This window comes from Solanum verrucosum, unplaced genomic scaffold (genome assembly GCF_900185275.1).
Source record: "Solanum verrucosum unplaced genomic scaffold, falcon-dt-bn FXZP01000123.1, whole genome shotgun sequence".
In the NCBI taxonomy this organism is placed as follows: domain Eukaryota; kingdom Viridiplantae; phylum Streptophyta; class Magnoliopsida; order Solanales; family Solanaceae; genus Solanum; species Solanum verrucosum.
The window spans coordinates 1016184-1035304 of NW_026020312.1; the positions used below are offsets into that span (position 1 = coordinate 1016184).

The window sequence follows — 19121 nt, forward strand, 5'->3', positions numbered from 1 at the left end:
CCAAAGGGTTGACTTAAGTTGAGCATCAAAGGGTCAAACAAGTTCAAGGACGTTATGGCCAATTGAATTGTGATTGATTTAGTTGAAGATGAGTTTAACTATGAAGAAGTTGAATCATACCAGGATAAAATTGCTAAGCTTGAGGGAAAAGTGGCAAAAGTAGAGCAAGAAATTGATTGCATCAGGGAAATGATAGCCGATCTTAAGAACTCTTCGAATGAAGACTCATTGGATTATGATCTTAAAGACTCATTGGACTGATTTCTAATCTTGATTTATACAGATTCAGTATACAGATTACGTTATGATGATGATCTAGTAGCACTTAACATACTGGAATAACAGAAAAAATTATGATATTTGATAACTGAAGCTCCACAGAAATAACTCCACTAGTATCCAGCAGCTACTGAGAAGTATACAAGTTAGCTGCTGGTATAAAGATAACAGAGTTCTTTTTTGCCCACCATGTAATAGAATCCTGCCAAGCTTCAGTACTCAGCCGCAGCAATGATACAACAGGAAAGAGGCAAACTATGGCATCAGTTTTTCTCCTCAAAGATAAAAACAATGCTGTCAATTCCTTGCCAGCATGCAAGTACAAGTATAGGCAGTAATCATCCATCAGAGATGAGCCTCAAGGTGAATTTTCACCCTCGAAATATCTTCTTTGTTTTAACCTTACAAAATGACAACTTATCACGCAACAATTTACAAGAAACTAAGTGAACTTCAATGATTGTCTGCTGCCAATAACTACAGCTTTTTAGAAAATAAACTTAAAATAAAAGTATATAGCAACATTAACAATATCACTGAGAATTGATTACCTATCCAACTACTAATCATTAGATAAAAACAGGAAAAGGTGAAGATCTTACCACTAATCCAAAACAAGTGGAAGTTTAAAACTTTTTACAGTTGGATGAGGCATTTGACAATTCAAGTGAAACAATCAAAAATGGAGAAAATGGTCAACAACATTTTAATATCTAGACTAACAAAATTTCCTTCACAAATGAGCTTGCTCCACAACTTGGGACAAATTTGGTCGAGATGGAAAGTGAGAACGAGAAATCTTATAATCTTTTTGATATTCCAATGTATGATTGGACAGATCTTCCCCAGAACCACTTGAAGGCATATCTCGACTGGTTAGCAAGCAATCGGGCAAGGGAATGAACTTAATATGAGACTTTTTGTTAGGACGCTTACAGGGCCAACCGTGACGTGGTATGCAAACCAAGACACATGGAAATGGTTCTCTTGGGTCGATATGGCCAAGGATTTTATTAAGCAATATGGGCCTCCTAATAGGGCATCTAAAGGGTGTGGTTTCTTGAAAAGGAAATCTATAGAGTCTCCTAAGGGAATTAAAATAAATCTGAGACCAGGAACATTATAGAAGATGGAAATACTATCACTCTTCCTTTTAGAGATATCAAGAAGCATGATCAAAGTAAAGAATTCCAAAAAGGAATTCAGTTAGCTATGCCTTCTGAATTTATCACAACAAAAAGAAAATGGTCAATCGAAGATTGGGAAGGATTAACTTCAGTGAGCTCTGGACAGTCAAATGGAAAATTGTCTACTGAAGGTTGGGAAGGATTACGTTCAGCGAGTTGGGGATAGCCTAAGGAAGATGGTAGAACACCCGAACCTCCTTGGTCAAAAGGAAAATGGTCTACCAAAGGTTGGGGAAAAGCATCTTCAATGAACTAAGGACGTCAAAAGTCAAATGGGCACAATGGACCACCAGAATATATCTGGACAAAAAGGAAATGATTAGATGAAACCTGGGGAGGAAGTTCTTCTTCTCAATGATTGGGAAAATCAGACAAAAACATTTGGCCCAAAAGAAAGCACAACAATAAGCATGCACCTAAGGCTAAGTGGTCAAAAATGCAGACAAGAGGTTTGGGAGGAAACTAAATTAACCATTTGGTTCTGGATTAAGTAGGTTGCGTGTATCTAGTTGAATCATCTGCAATAACTTTTACATTCTTGCTAGGACTTTCTTATGAGCTAAGTAACGTATCTGTCGTCATCCACTTGTTTTTGTACTGATTCATTAGGACATTTTGTACAAATCAACCTAGAAATGACCTTAGCTAGATGGAATGTAAACTTCTCAATGTGCATTTAATTTTATTTATCATATGAACATCTAGGAATTGAATGAAAACAGATTCTTAAGAAGCCAATTCTCTCTCTCTTGATCTACTTTACTATGAATAATAGAGGAAATAGTAGATTTCATTCATGTTGTCAATAAATGTCTCAAATAAATGTTACCCAATTTGATGAGTATAGTTATTCGATATTTGTGCTAGCAAGAGATAGCAAGTGTTTGATATAATAGTCGAAATGTGTGCGATTTGAACCCCACACCATCATTATAAAATTTTAAAAATCAACATAAAAAGACAATCAATCAGAAAAGTTACATCAGATTTCTATGACAGTAGAAACTTGATTCCAATAAAAAACATACTAAAAGAAACAAGTTTTTAAGTTCTAGCTGAACTTAACAAGTCAAGCCCGGTGCAGAAAGCATCCTGCATTTGCGCAGGATTTAAAATTTATTTAAAAACATAGTCTGATATAAAAATAATAATAATAATAATAATAATAAAAATCTAAATTTTGTCTCCTCTAACACTCTTAATATCATCGGCAATAGCTATAGCATCCATTGAAATAATAGCAATCCCTCCTTTTGAAAATCCAACACAATAGAGCTCATTCTCTTCTTTCCAATTTATCAATGTGCCATCTTCAAGGAATATTGAGCTATAACCCTAAATACAAAAGGAAAAAATTGTACATTATTTGAGACAATGATGGTAAAACTTATTGAGAAAACATATCCGCACACAATATTTATGGGAAAGTGGAAAATTTCAAGACTCAAATTTAGAATTAAAAAAAAACATAGTGATAATTTACAAAACTGACCTTTAGGCATTTGGTCGCAATTTACTTGTATCCAGTAACAAAAATGATTGCATCAAATTTATGTTCATCTCCACTGTCAAATACTACTGTATGTTCCTTTATTTTTGATATTCCAGGAAGTACCTAATTAACAATTCACCAAAAGTTATTTCACAAATGAAACAAGTATTATTTCCTTTTTAATAATAGAATATTAATGCATATTACATGAACTATTTACACAAATTTACTGTATTAGCCAAAATTACTAAATTCTACCAATTTTGTAACTATAACAATTCAACTGTTGCTCATGATAATGAACATGTATTTTACTCTTCTTCATTAAATACTACTACTAGGTTCTTGGCAGTAATCAAATTTGAACATGTGATGTGTCTAACCATACATCACATTTTGTACTTTTACTATAAGACCAAAACCCTCAGAGAAATTAAAGTCATCTGTTTTTTCACATAATATTTCTCAAAATAAAATAAAGATAGTATCACACCTTAATCTGTCCAAGTTTAATCTTGTCAATGGCACCAACATCAATTACTGGGGATCTACCTTTTGATATTTTAACAGAAAAAGGGCCTTCTTCTGGTTGTGGTATTCATAATTCTTCTAAATTTCCAAACTTAGATTTAGCATACTTTGCAATTACAGTATCAACCAAAGATATTGGTAAATATCTTAGCAGCAACATTGCAGTATACACCATCTCCCTTGTTAGAACATGAATCTACAAAAATATTAGGACAAAATATATTACAACTTTTAGAATTAACAACCATATTTATCAAAAATATAATTGATTGTGCATGTGAAAAACTTGCATCATCTAACTATAGAAATGTTACAGCACTTTGGGAGAACATCATGAACTATAATGTACATATTTACGGGTGTAAGTTCCATATTTTGACGATATATTACAAAAGAGGTACAAAATTAGATCAATTATAATGTAATTGTATATAACTTGTAGTATTCAAAAACATAGATCAAAGTTGATAACTGGAATTATCAAGGGTTCTAAAAAAGAAATATATATGAGTAATGCACGGAAGATTAAATTAAAAGAGAAATCTAAATTTCATATACAGTTAGTGAAAATAATTTTTTGTACTATCATTTATCAAGTCATCTGTAATGACCCGTTTGGTCGTTTTGAGTACTAGAACTTTTTATTTTCATAAAATACTTTCCGATAGATTTTAAATGGGTATTTTTGACTATTCGTAACTACAATTATGAATTTAGTGGGGTAGTTTTAATAATTAATTTAGTTGGTGGTTAAAGAAGATGACATTAAAATTAATAGTAGACCACTTTTACCGCTTTTATAAGTAGCTTCATCTAATAATTAGGGTTTACTAATTTTGAGTGGTTAATTAAAAGAAAAGAGGGCTTGACGGTTGGGCACAAGCAGTAATGGAGAAGGTCGATTCAGGTAACCTAATTTACGCTTTCAATTTGGTTTACATATAAATATCTCTTGGTGGCTGTATAATTAAAGCTTGGTGAATAGATAACAGTTTGAAACTATTTTATAATTAAGATTGGATAATAGATAGTAGCGTTAGGTTGGGTTGGAGGTGAAACTGTTAGGCAAGAATTTATATTATTATTATAATGTTAGAGGTAAGAGAATTGAGGTGTTGCATTCATATATGTGTGTATATTATATTTTAATGGAAAGTAACTAACTAATTACGTGATTGTGGTTGATATATTTTGGACAGAAATAGTGGATTGACAATGTAACTAAGGGAATCTTTGTATAAGGAATTAATGATGCTATTTATTAGAATAATGATGAGTTAAGAAGGGATAGAAAGGATGAATTGCTAATCGGAAAAGTCATGCATATAATTTTGTCTTCGTTCCTCTTGTTGTTTCTGTTGGAAATTCCAAATTCCTCTTTTGATCAGAATTACTAATGAATACAATCACCTTCAATTATCCATCATAAGCTATATGAGATGTTATAGGTACGGTTTGTGTGTTGGATTGATTCAGTTATCTATCATAACCTATATGAGATGTTGTAGGTACGGCCTGTGTGTTGGTTAAAGTTTGATCGTAAGATATCATATAATAAATCAAGTTTTGATATATTGAGATAGATAATTAAATATTAGGTGTATCGAATTATTTAAATTCCATTAAAGATATCCTAATGGGAGGAATTAAGACTTACCCATAGGTTTGGATTTTAGGAAATTGATTATAGAATTAGGTGAGTTTTGGGTCTAGGCTAGATAAAGAATAATATGAGTGTTTATAGACTCGTTAACTTACAAATTGTGCATATATACTGGATAGATTGGAAAGGTTCGGAGGCATTGAGGAAAGGAAAAGTATTGGAGATGTAGTTGCTTGACTTCAATTCATCGGTGGAGGTAGGTTATGGTTTATTCTATTTGATAGATAAACTCTTAATAGCGATTGATATGCATTGAATGATACTGTGAAGTTCTCTATGTACTTGATTGTGTGATTGTGTGGCTTGGTTGTGTGGTTTGTGATTGGTCTAAAATCTTGAGACCGTGAGATTTATAATCTGAAAACCTCTCTATCGAAGTGATGCCTTGAATAAAGAAGGCTTGATGTAATATTATTAATGAATTGAAAAGTGGTAATAATAAATGATAGATTAATAATATTATTGGATCGGAGTGTCACGTTTCGACACAGTATTTTTGGATCGGAGTGTCACGTTCTGACACGGTATTTTTGGATCGGAGTGTCACGTTCCGACACGGTATTATTGGATCGGAGTGTCACGGTCCGACACGGTATAATTGGATCGGAGTGTCACGTTTCGACACGGTAACATTAAAGGTAAAAGATATTGAATTAACTTAATGTACTCAATCTCAATGAACGCATTTCCCAAATGAGTGTGATGTGGAGGCATGAGTCCTCGTGTGTGTGCTTGATATTGTGATTGATTACGTACTTGCTTCAACTGTCACTTGTTCATGTTGTTGTTTCTTATCACCTGCTAAGTGCTATAGTTGACTTTATTCTATTATTCATTGTATATTAGTTTCTATTTTGGGTTGGCCGATGATACCTACTCAGTACATGTTGCCCCGTACTGAGCCCTACTTGTATTTTTCTTTGTTTCCTTTTATGTAGTGCAGCGAGTGTACCATCGAATTTGACTCGCCTTCTGCTCTAGCCAGTCTCAGCATATCAGGTTTAAGGGTGAGCTATTTATTCGAGCTTGTGTTGGATTCTCTTGGTCATGGCATGATGTCCTTAGTTTTTGGACATAAACTATTTTATTCGTTTATTTTGGTGTATTTAATACTCTTAGACTTAGTATTTGAAGATTAGATGTCCTTCATGTGATGACTTTCAGGTTTTGGGGAAAATGAGTAATAGACTTTAGAGGTTTATTTGATTGGTTACTTTAACTAGTTGTGAGCTTCCGCATTTTATTGCTATTTGGAGTTGAATTATTGATATATGTTGGGGTTTAAGTTCCTTGGTTCGCCCACTTAGGAGGTTAAGTGTGGGTGCCATTCACGACTCATTTTGGGTCGTGACATCATCTAACTGATTCAATCTATAGACAAGTTTCTTCAAAATTATGAGATTCAAAATCTTAAAAAGTAAAATATGTTATATGAGCAACATGTGAAAATGATGTATAAAGGTGTTAATAAGACAAACTTAGCAAAAATCAAGATTTTACTTATAAGAAAGAGAAACTCTAGTTGTTTTTCTTCGAATTCTGTTCCTCGAAGTAAAAAAAATATATGAGTTGTTTATACTTATACTAAACAACTTGTCACGTCTCCAAATCCTACTCTTTTTTTTCTCACGATATAAAATACCCGATGAGATGTGAATTTAAAATTTCTAATTTTGTGCGATATAGAAATGGAATAATGAGATCTTTCTATGTTTTTAGGATATTTAAATATCTATCCCAAATTTTTGTATTTACAATATTCCTTAGTCACTTTCTAGTGAATCGGTATTTCATTTTTAAAGAACAACTGATTTCATAAAATCAACTTCAAATTCAGAATCGAGGTTGTTTTTACAATTTTGTATAGTGCTTGGAGAGTATGTTTGTGAAATTTAACAGAAATGACGAATCGGTGGAAACTATTGGAGGTGAAGCTAATTTTAAAATTTAATTTTTAGATATGAAATACCACAAGGGTATATATGACTAGGTGGCCAACAAAGTAGAATGAAAATCATGAGAAATCATGTTCATATTCCGGCCCTTTCACATAAGGGTATGACATGGTATTGATGGTCAAGAAACTCATACCAACCTCTTGATGAATTGAGTTACAACATTACAAATGCTAGTAAAAAGTAACAAGTACCATGTAAAATAGTTGATGTTCAACTAAACTGATTGAACACAACCATTTAATTTTTTTTATAACAATCACAAACCTACTCACATGCAAACAAATAACGATAAAAGTAATTATAAGGAATAAAGAGATAGAGAGACTTACTTGTCTTCTAACAACAACTGATGTGTGACTTTCATAACTTGAAAGATCAAAGGCTATTTCAGTTCCAGAATTTCCTCATCCAACGACCAATACCTTTTTATCGTTAAATTTTTCAGCAGATCTATAATCATTTGAATGGATTATTTCGCCTTTGAAATTTTCTATTCCTACCATTTCTAGAATATAACCTTCGTTATTTTCTCTAGTAGCCAAAATCAAGAAATCACTAGCATACAATTCAATTTCTCCGCTAGTCAAATTTCTTGATTTGACATTCCATTTCTTTTCCCTACTGTTGTAAAAGGTTGATTCAACACAAGTTTGGAATTTTGGCTTGATGTTGAAATGCTCAACATACTCATTTAAGTATTGAATAAATTCTTTCTTCGGCATATATTTGGGTGATGAAATTGCACGTGACATAAATGGCAATGAACAAAAGTCCTTTGATAGATGCAAATGAAATCTATCGTAAGTCTTTTTCTTTCACAAATAAGCACAACAATCTTGTTTTTCTTAAACAACATTGTTTATGCCCAATTTGTTTAAACAGGCTGAAACAGTTATATCGTATGGTCCTGCTCCAACCACAATAATGTCAGTTTCTTCCTTTGTAAAATTATCCATTGTAAAATTTTCAGGAAATTAAAGAGAATTTCTTTTTTGAGAATGTTGAAAAGAAAATTGCAACAAGATTTCAAGAAAGGAATTTAGACAATGAGCTATGTATATATGGTCTCCAAATAGGATAAAGATGATATTTATTATTATTTTTTTCCTTTTTTAAAGTGTAATAGAAAACAACAGTTACAAGTAAATGCGGAATATTTATTATTAAAACAAAATCTTAGTTTTTTTTCTCAATTCTTTGGTAGATGTGAAAACATTTAATTCAAAGTTATATTTAGCTTAAGCTAAAACGTGTCATGCATTTTTCTATAAATGAATTTTGCAGTTTCAAAAAGAGACATATTACAAAAATTTAATTGAATTTGACTGAAGTTTATTGACTGGCTAAATTCAAAGTATATTTTTTTTTTCTTTTTATCAATGTCTTAGATTTTCAGATATACACTCAACTAATTAAATTTTATTAATTAATTATAATAGCAAATTATTTTCGTTGTTAAAAAAAATAGAATTCAGAAGAAAGATAATTTTCTAATAAATTAAATAGGAAAAAAGCCTAAATATGCCAACGAATTTTGAGAAAATACTCATCTATGCTGTTTATTTGAGCTATTTCTCAAAACAAAATGACATATATGAGTCAAACTTTTAACGGTTGACTGAGCATTTTCTCAAAGTTTGATGACATATTTTAGTATTTTCCCTTTTTATTTTAATCCATTTTTTTAAGAAATAAAAAGGTACTTATTTTAACCAATTCATTGACAAACCCCGCTAAAATTGGGCAAATATATTTTCCATCAAGTATCTTGAGGATCAAGTTGAGTATGGGAATCTCGGGCAAAAATATTTACATATTGAAACTTAAGGGGAAATTTTCGTTGCGGTTGCGTCAACTTTTATGATATACAACATAAAGGGTGATTCACTCAGATATTCAAAGGTTATTAACCCTGATATATAGCTGAGGCGAGAGACAAATCTAAGTTGAAAACATAGTGTCACATCCAGAGGCTACCCCTTGACGTAAATACGGGACCTAGGATCACGATTGACCCCAACTAACCCTGAGCTGGCATATCATAAGCATACTAAAAGATTTTCGAATAAAATAGACTATGAGGAAGCTTAAAACCATCATTAACTGGAAGTGGGAAATACCCAATAGTAATCTAAATAAATAAATAATAAGCCAGAGTTTAAGATACTAAACTATAACTCAAATACTGAAGTTGAACCAGGCGGTGACTTTTAACATCTATAGGTCTATGAAGCAAGAAATTGATCTTAAGTCGGTAGCAGTGGTAAATCATATTGTGGAAAGAGATTCTGAAGTGTCTATTGAGGATAGTTTAGGTGTCGATGCACTAGCAGCGATAAAGATGAATTTTGATAGTGATGATATTGATGACATGAATGAGCTTGATGAATTTCTCCTAAAAGCATATGAAAGTTTAGCCTTGTATAAGGAGAAAATGAAGAAGTACCAGGATCAGAAGATTGATAAGCGAGAATTTGTTGCCGGTGATTTGGTGCTCTTATTTAACTCAAAGTTGCGCTTATTTCCTGGCAAGCTCAAGTCCAAGTGAACCGAGACATTCAAAGTAACTCAAGTATTTCCACATGGAGCGGTTGTGCTCGAGAATAAGGAAGGGATGAGGTTCAAGGTGAACGGTCAGAGGATAAAAATCTACTTGGGAAAATTTGAGTGTATCAATGAACTGATAGAGGAATGGGATCTTAGTGAAGTCTGACTAACTAAGTTTTATGCATTGTGCCGCAACGTTACATTAAGCGCTTATTGGGAGGCAACCCAATTAGTAGTGCAACTTTTTATTTTATTACTGATATTCAATATAAGTGTTTTTGGGTGTAGACATCAAGGTATTACCCCCACCCCCAAGGACCAACCAAGGGTCCTTAAGGAGGGCCTTGAGACAGCCCAAAAAGTTGTCAACAGTCAGCCTACCCACGAAGGGCATCCACGCTCCATGGATGGACCCACGCACTGTAAGTGGGAGTCGTGAGTCAAGACTGTACCTTCCCATGTTTTCCTAGCCACAGACCATCACCCACGCTTGACCAGTATGGTCCATGGACCCACCCATGGTCCGTGGGTGAGGGTAGTTTTTGGTCATTAGTTATTTAGTTGGGGGTTAAGGGACGGGCTTAGGATTAATTAATTAACTAAGTAGGGTCATTTTATACTAATTATACTACCTATATAAACCTAATATACCTCTAAACTAAGGCAATTAATTCATTCTTCCAAGACCCCAAAATAAACTCATTCCCTCCCAAATATTTCTCTCACTAAAACTTCCATTAGAGAAGAATAAGAAGTTGTAGTCTACGATTCAAGAACTCATCTTTTCTACCCATATTCATGAGGAATCTTCATCTAAGGTATGGTAGTCTTTGATTCATGGTTAGGTTTCATCCATAAAGTCCTCAAACTCTCAATTTCAAAGTAGAAAAGTCTCCAAAACATAGGGTTTTCACTCCAAGCCATGGATTCTTTCTAAAAATGTTTTCATTGATTTAATTATCATATATTATGGTTGAATTGTTGATTATGATAGTTTTTATGATAAAATCTCCCATGAATCCATGAATTCCCCATAACCCTAATTTATGACTTGTGATTTGGGTGAATTGTAGTAACTATGAAATTGTACTTATAGTAGTTTAGTTAATTGAATCATGTCACCATCTATATCAAATGTAGTAATTCTAGATTGATTGGTTGAATGTGACATATAGCCCTTGAAGGGAAAAACATGGGAATTAGCTATGTGTATGAGACTTGTGTGTATACAATTAGATTGCTTTGAGAGTAAAGTGAATACATTATAAGTCTAATTGTTGTGTTGACTTGATTATTATCCTTACTTGCACACTTAGGTATGAATATCATACAATGTGAATGGTTTGTCACATATAGTGATCCTAAGGTTTGAAGACTAGTCTCACATATTGAATTTAGGAGCTTTAGCACGAGTTTGATGGATTGAGTGTCAAGACATTCTTCCATAATTATCAACCTAAGTCAAGACTAATATGAACTCAATGGGAATTAATTCTTAGCATCTAGAGTATATGAATATGATATGGAAGCTTTTTACACTAGTTGAGTCCGACTTTCCAAATGGGTTCCTTTTACACTAGTTGAGTCGAGCTTCCCAAATGGGTTCCTTTTATAGTAGTTGTGTCCGGGTTCCCAAAGTAGTTATCTCATGAGATGGAAACCTTCTACATTAGTTGAGTTTGGGTTTCTAGAAGCACTCCTTATCCCATAAACTTTGTGCCTATATAGGTCTTTAGCTAGTGGATCCACTTAAGCTAAGAGTTTGGTTCTACCTTTGGCAAGTAGGACAACCCCTTTTTGGTGTGGGGTAGACACCAGATTCCATGATTAAGCTCTCATGGTCTATGTCGGTTAAAACTAATCGCACTATGATAGAATGAACTAGAATTGGAGTTATGAACTATAAAGGCTTAATAAGCTTTCCTTAGTGTGGGTAGGAGCATAGGATCTTATTCATACATTGCACAAGGATGCTTTGAGGGTACTTATGATTTGTTTCCATTATGATGAGATGATTAATATGTTGAATATGCTTGTCTCATATGCTTTTACACTCATTTTCATGATGAACTCTAAACTTGGTAAAGTGCATAGTTTTCAATTAAAATGTCCCTTTTTAGCATGTTTGAAGGTTTTCATGCATAGCTACCATACTTAGTGCATTTTTGTACTAACCCATATTTCTTCAACATTTTCTACAAAATGTAGGTTTCGACGTTTGAGGTGATCTTCATTCTAGTTCAAAGCTTGAATTGACTATTCTCCAAAGCTTCTTGTATGTCCTTATCGATTCGAGGAAGTGATATATTGTTGTTCTTTTCCTTTCATTGTACTAGACCTTTCAAATTTCTATTTTAAGGGCTATGATCCTATTTTTGAGACTTCGATTTTAGTAGATCGCTAAATGAGACTATGTCTAGACTTCCGCTCTACTTTTATGAAAATTTCTTAAAGACTTGAAAATGTGTTTTTACTCTTTATTATTCTTTGCTTATGTGATGATATGCTAAGTTGCTTACATAGTGCCTTTAGAGGTGTTATGTGCCATGTAACGTCTAGGGGGTACCCTTGGATCGTGACACTCTAACTAACTAGAGGTGTTGGGACATGCCCCCAGCTAACTCTAGTAAAACTGAAACTAAAATGAAAGACTGAAATATAAATTAAAGAACTTGTTTATCGTCCTTGAAGAATAAGGACTCACCACTGATACTGTTGAATATAAATCGGGGACCCATCTACTCATGATCTGTATGCTGAGGACCTAAACCTACATCACGAAAAAATGTACTGAGCATGCAGGATAGGATAAAGATAAACAAACATGTAACTGAATAGAGCATACTGAGCAATGATATAATCTAAACATGATAAAGATACTGAGATATACTGAATATAAACTAAACTGAATGCAATGACCAAGTACATAACATGCTGAAATTGAATACTGAATATATAGTTGGTAACCTCATCAATACACTAGAACTTGACTGTGGGAGCTACTATCTACTGATATAAAACTTCATAAGCTAAATGTGGAGTCCGATGTATACACCCCATCAAGAGGACCTAATATACCTTGCCAAGGGTATAGAGGCATGACATGTGTGATCACTAAATATGATGCCCACATAGGGGACTTATAAATATACGGGGGCACATAGTTCTAGGACTATGAGGGTGATTGACCCTAGTCCAACTCGGTGTTAAGTTTACTCCCAACTGGAAATGTGTACAATAGAAAATAACTGAATTGTACTGAATAACTCGATATTATGACATGCTAACTAAACAAATGCAACATTAAATACTGATAATGAAACATTGAAATTGAGGCATGTGTATGTGTTTATCTGTCCTAGCTAGTGCAATTCATGAAATAAACGAATCTACATAATAGGGTTCTTAAATTCATGCAAGAACTAAGCAACATTCTTACGAATACACAATAATATGATTAGGTATTCCCTAACAACTAAATCACAACCATTGTCTGAAGTTCTAGAAACCCTAAGTCTAAACAATATTTAGGGAATCAAGATTCTCACTGAAATCTAGGGACATAGTGGATGAAAGGAATCCACAGTGAAATACCACATACGTGGTGACGAATTTCACAGAGAAATCTTCCGATTTTGGGGCTGGAACTGATGAAAACTTGTTGCGTTCTTTGAGAGAGCCTGATCGATTATTTTCTATTCTTTTGCTCTATGTTTCGCTTGATATTTGTGAATGATCAATTAGGGTAGGTTCTGACTAAGTTAATGCGCTTAAACTGACTAAAAGTACGTAGTTTAGGGGTTAAACAACGTAGTTTAGGGGTTAAACAACATAGTTTAGGTGTCCAAACTATAGGGGAAAAGACTAAAATGACCCCACCTAAAATCTGATGAGGGCTGACAACGAGCCCTATGACGGATCGTCACAAGGACCACAGACCATCAAGTGGGTCGTTGTCCTTGGCCAGTACCTACTGGTTCTAGGTGGTTCGACCACGAGCCCTACCACGGCCTATGTGAAGGACCGCTGACCGTGAGGGGCTCTGTGGTCTAATGCCTGAGCTGGGAGGTTCTATCTGGATTACACGAGCCTTTCCACAACTCGTGGGGTGGTCCATGGCCCGTGAAGGCTTCCGTGGTCCACCTCTTTTTGGTTGGGTGGGAACCACAGACAGGTCGACGGACCGTGGTTTCTTTCACCATCCCTAAACCCTGTTATGGTTCACCTACTCCTGCTGGTTTTCGGCTGAAAGTTCTAAGTTTGATTTCCGAGGTGTTACACAGAGTTTGTACAGGAGGGATTGAAATTTTTTTATAGTTATTTGAAACATAGAATGACAAATTCATATGGAAAGCACACATTCTATAAAGTCAATTATATTGCCAAGGGATCTTGTTAGTCATTTTCCTTTATGCTCTACTTATTAAGTATCAATGATTTTGTCTTCAAATTCCTACTAAACGGTGTTGTAAATTGTTTCTCTTATTGGGCAGTGCTTCATGAGGATGTTATGCCTCCAAACAGTATAAAAACCAAAAAAGCACGAAAATCTTCGCTCGGGTCCTTCTTAGACTTCTGATTAATATTTTCTATGGAAAAAAATTAGTTAGAAAAAAGAGAGGGAACTCGGCATAAGTGTTGTATGATCTAGATTTTAGCTAAGAAAAATCATTTTCCAATATTATGAGACAATTAATGGAAGTCATTTGAATGAAAAATTTTGAACAAAATTTTCTCATTTCAAGCATATCAAATGACACTTACTTTCTAACTATGTAGTTGCTCTAAAAAGATGAACTCTTAATAACTCTTAAGTAACTGTTTTGAGCATTGTAATGGAAATTTATAGCATACGTACTTTTTTTCTCAACCAAGATTTAAAAAAATATGATATGCAATCAACAAGCATATGTATATCTTGTTCTACACACTAGTGTTCAAAATATTAGTTTATTACAGCGAACCATAAAAATAGGAAAAGGCCATCCTTCTTCATTTCAGCCAGTGTAGTCAACCAGAGTAGATTTCTTGTTCCAAACATCAACATTCACTTCATGAAAGTTCAAAAGTACATAACGGTTGACAAAACACTTTTTAGTTTATTACAAGCCTATGACATGCCTTGTTATTAGCAGATATGTTGAGATGAGACTTGATAAATTCAGGACTAGATATTAAACTAAACTAGGATTTGAAAACACACCTGAATTTCACAAGTGATTTTACCGACAACCTTAAGAGGATTTAATTCATGATATATGTTGGAAGAATAGATTTAAAAGTTTGAATCTTGAACTGAAGAAGAAGAAGAAAATGGAGCACTGCTAGTGTGTTTGCTCCGCTTTTTTGAGTAGATGAGAGACTTCAGATTCCATTTGTGTTGTAGAAATTTGAGAAGACAACAATGTTTTTTATGTTTTTATCTGTTACTGTGCTCTGAGAGTATTTTTTTAATTGTACCATATCCAAAAGATATGTTATATAATCATTTTCCAAAAAATGGTCCTTTTCTTTTTTGGTAATAAATTTATATTGTTTCCTTCAAGTATCACTTGATCAATTATTTCCTTTTAGGTAACCAAAAATGAGCGTGCATTTAAGTTGTTGCGGGAATTTCTATATACAAAAGAATCTATATCCATCGATCATGACTTACCTATGTTCAATAATTGATGCATATCCTATTTTGTAAGTTGATTAAGGCTTGTCCTTCCTTAGAATGTATGTTGTATGTGTTATTAGGTTGAAGTTGATATGAAATAGGACGTACATTTTCTTCTTTGAACTAGAAGTTATGTTCAATTTGCTACTTATATTTATGATAATCATAGTCAAACTGTTTGTCTGTCACTCAGACAAATTACCTTTGATGCATCTTTTAAGCATTGTGTTCTTAGATATCAGAGAACATATATTTGTTCAATACAAAATAAATGAATAAAAAAATTGCTCGTAGTTCATTTGGTACTATTTTCCCCTTTTAAATGATTGCATCCAATGTCTTATGGTTTCAACAAATCGTAGCTTCAAAATTCTAGCGGGATAAGTAGCCGCCAGAGAGGGGTGGGCGAGACAAAATGTAAATAACGCGAAATTTGATGTTCTCCTTTTTCGCAAAACACCTAAATTAGACGAAAATCACCATAGAACCCCCCCCCCCCCACCCCAAAATCTTCTCTAGGGTTGGGAAAGAAGGAGGAAGAGAATTCTAGTGTAAAGAGATCAATAAGTTGCGGATTCTTGGCCAAATTCACCATCTTGCCATCCGGAAAAACAAGAATTGGAGCTACAAATTATGTACAGTTACTTTGCGCCCAGGTAGGCTAGGTTTTATTAATTGAGTAGTTATAAATCTACTATACACTGCGTAGTATATTGGAATTTGATGGTAGAATTCATGCGTAGGCTTCGTTAACCGATAAGAATAGAGATTTGAATATGCATATATTCCCAAGTGTTACATCAGACGTATATTATAGGAGAAAGCCCTATCTTGTGAAATAGGGTTTGGGAATGGTTGTGATTTCCTATTTTGTGTTATGTATGTTGACTTGTGGCTGTATTATATGTATGAGTATAAGCAAAGTATAACAGTAGTAACGAATCTAGTGAATTAATTATGAATAATGCATGAAAAGAACTTGAGTAATTGACTATATGATGTGAGTATTGTACATCGTGAATGTGATTGTGCTTGTGTTGTGGTGCATTGGATTGGGTGTCACGTACCGACTCACTAACTTGCTTTGGATCGGGTGTTATGTTCCAACACACTAACTTTGATTGGGTGCCACGTTCTGGCGCATACATGGGATCGGGTGTCACGTCCGGCACACTAACTTGGATCGGGTACCATGTACCGGTACACTAACAATTTGAGTGTGGGTTCCATGAGAGTACCATTGACTTGACATATAGATGTATTATTGAGAACGTGGAATGGTGCATTGAATGTTGACATTGATAACTAGGTTACGTGATATATTTAGGCATATGTGTGAATTGTGATGTTGAAAGTTAATTGGAGATATCTCTTTGTGTAATGAATTGTGAATGGTAGAGTCCCAAGTCAGGTTATGGCATGGTAAGGGGAAACTAGGGGTCTCAGTGCTATTCTTGTCGATTAGAATGTCATCCCGTTTATTTATTTTTGAGTTTTGGGGTGGTGTTTATTGATAGTGTTTATAGTTGGGTTTTCCCCGTGAAGGCGTAGTACTATAACATGGATAGTAAGCCTCGATAGGCATGGTATGGGAATTATAAGCAAAGTGGAGACGGGAATGAAGTAAGGGGTTATAAGAAAGTATGCTAGTATGAATGAATATCCGGAATGGTAAGGGCAGGGAAAATATAAAGGTGGAGGAATGAACAGTCTTATTCCATGTTTTGCCAGTTGATTTCTCATATTATCCGATGGGTATTTGGGTTGACCGGTGATGCCTACCAGTACATGTGATTGTACTGATAGTACTCTTGCTATGCCTTTTTGGCATAGTGTGGTTTCAGGATCAGTGATGTTTAATAGCTGAAGATGAAGGCAATTCTCCAACATCTTCTATTTTCCTTCCGCATGGTGGAAGCTGTGTTTTTTTGTTATTATGTTTTACTTTGTACTCTTAGTAGCTCTTGTTCCATGTATAGACTAGATCTCTGGGGTGTTAATTACTTTACAAGTCTTAACTTTGAATTGTTAAAACTCTTAATTTATAAAAATCTCCATGAATTTGTTTTCATCTCAGTTTCCTTAAGTCTTCCGCATGTTTTTAAAATGGTTGGAAATCGAGGGTTCTCCTACTTAGGTGTTACAATAGGTGTTTGCACGGCCTGGTGGGTTGGGTCATGAAAATATCCTATTTTGTAAGTTTATTAAGGGTTGTACTTCCTCGAAATGTCTGTTGTATGTTAATCAGGTTAAAGTTGATATGAAAATCTAAATACATATAGTTTAAATTCAGATTTCGTTCTTCAGATACAATAGTTTCATAATAAAAATTACCCGTGCACATACTAAATCCAGTCATTGCATATATAACATATCAATAAATTGTTGTATGAACTGAAGATGAATTCTAAAGAGGAAAGGTTTGAGTAGCTGCTAGAATGCATTAATAAGTGACGATCATTTTTTGAATATGCACAATATAGAGTAGCCCAATGCAACTGCGATAAACATAGTACTCTCTAATATTATGACATAGTACTTTCTAATATTATGACATGATTGGTTTAGGTAAAGAGAGTTCGATACAAAAACAGTGAACAATATTTTTTAATAAAACCAATCAAGAGCAAAAGTTTTCTCGTCTAAAAAATAAATAACATTTGTTTTCTGACTATGTAGTTTCTCTAAAAAGATGAACAATGAATAGCTCTAAAAAGATTAACATTAATAAAATATTCAATTGACATAAATTTTATCTCAACCAAATTCAAAAGGTATCGACAAAATGTGATATGCAATCAACGAACATATGTAAATCTTGTTTTAACACGCAAGGAAATAACATTAGTACATTACAACGAATAGTAAAAAACAGAGAAAGCCAATCCTTCTTCATTGCAACCCGTGCTGCCTGTGATGTTGTTGCATTCCTAGTACGTTTTGCAAAAGGGCCACAAGGATTTCAATGTAGTGTTGTTCCTCTTCAAGGTGATCATAGTTTGACTTTCTAGGAAATCTCTTTGAGTCATCATATGGATTGTAAATCATGAAAAATGATGTGTTCTTTAACAAAAATTCACCCTCACTTGACATGCAAAAGGACAGACCAAATAAATAATATACCCCAATGGTAATGTTAAACATCTTTGTCCAAGATTCCTTAACTCCATACTCCTTCATAACCCATACGTCTACCTGACTCATGGTAGATTGACAAATCATAGAAAGTGCATTTACTAATACACCGAGGTACGAAATAGAATAAAATGTTCCTTCTCCGTAACATGGGTTCTCTATTTCTTTCCATCTCCCATCAACCAAGTCAACAACAAGGATGACCCAATTGCAATAATTAATAGAAAATTTATTAGTAATAGCCCAATGAAGCTTCCCATTCACAAGCATACCTGATTTATAAATTTAAATCGCACTCCGTATATCATCCATACATTTCCAAGAATTACTATTTAGACTATATATTTTACCCATATTATAGCCTGAATTGTCATCACCCACAATTTTGTTGATTGCCACTACCTTATAATCATTATGGAGCTTATCGTATCCAAAACAATACAGGTAAAAGGAATCGGTTCCAGAACTAGGCAATTTCTTCAGCTTCCTAATTGACGGATTCCATAGAAACGCATCTTTTTCCTCAATGGACACACAAATCACCTATTGACAGAACCCACAAACTTAATAGATTCATATGATATTTTAGGAAGATAATCCACGTCAATTGTCTTAGTAACATGGTCATAAAATAAAGAATTAACGGAACAGTCCTTAAGATTGTTTT

At 33.9% G+C, this 19121-nt stretch overlaps 1 pseudogene; it reads right to left on the reverse strand.

Moving 5' to 3' along the window:
- Nucleotides 1-2639: 2639 nt before the first annotated feature.
- On the reverse strand, nt 2640-8066 carry LOC125835177 (probable indole-3-pyruvate monooxygenase YUCCA10; annotated as a pseudogene).
- Between the last annotated feature and the right edge of the window lie 11055 nt (nt 8067-19121).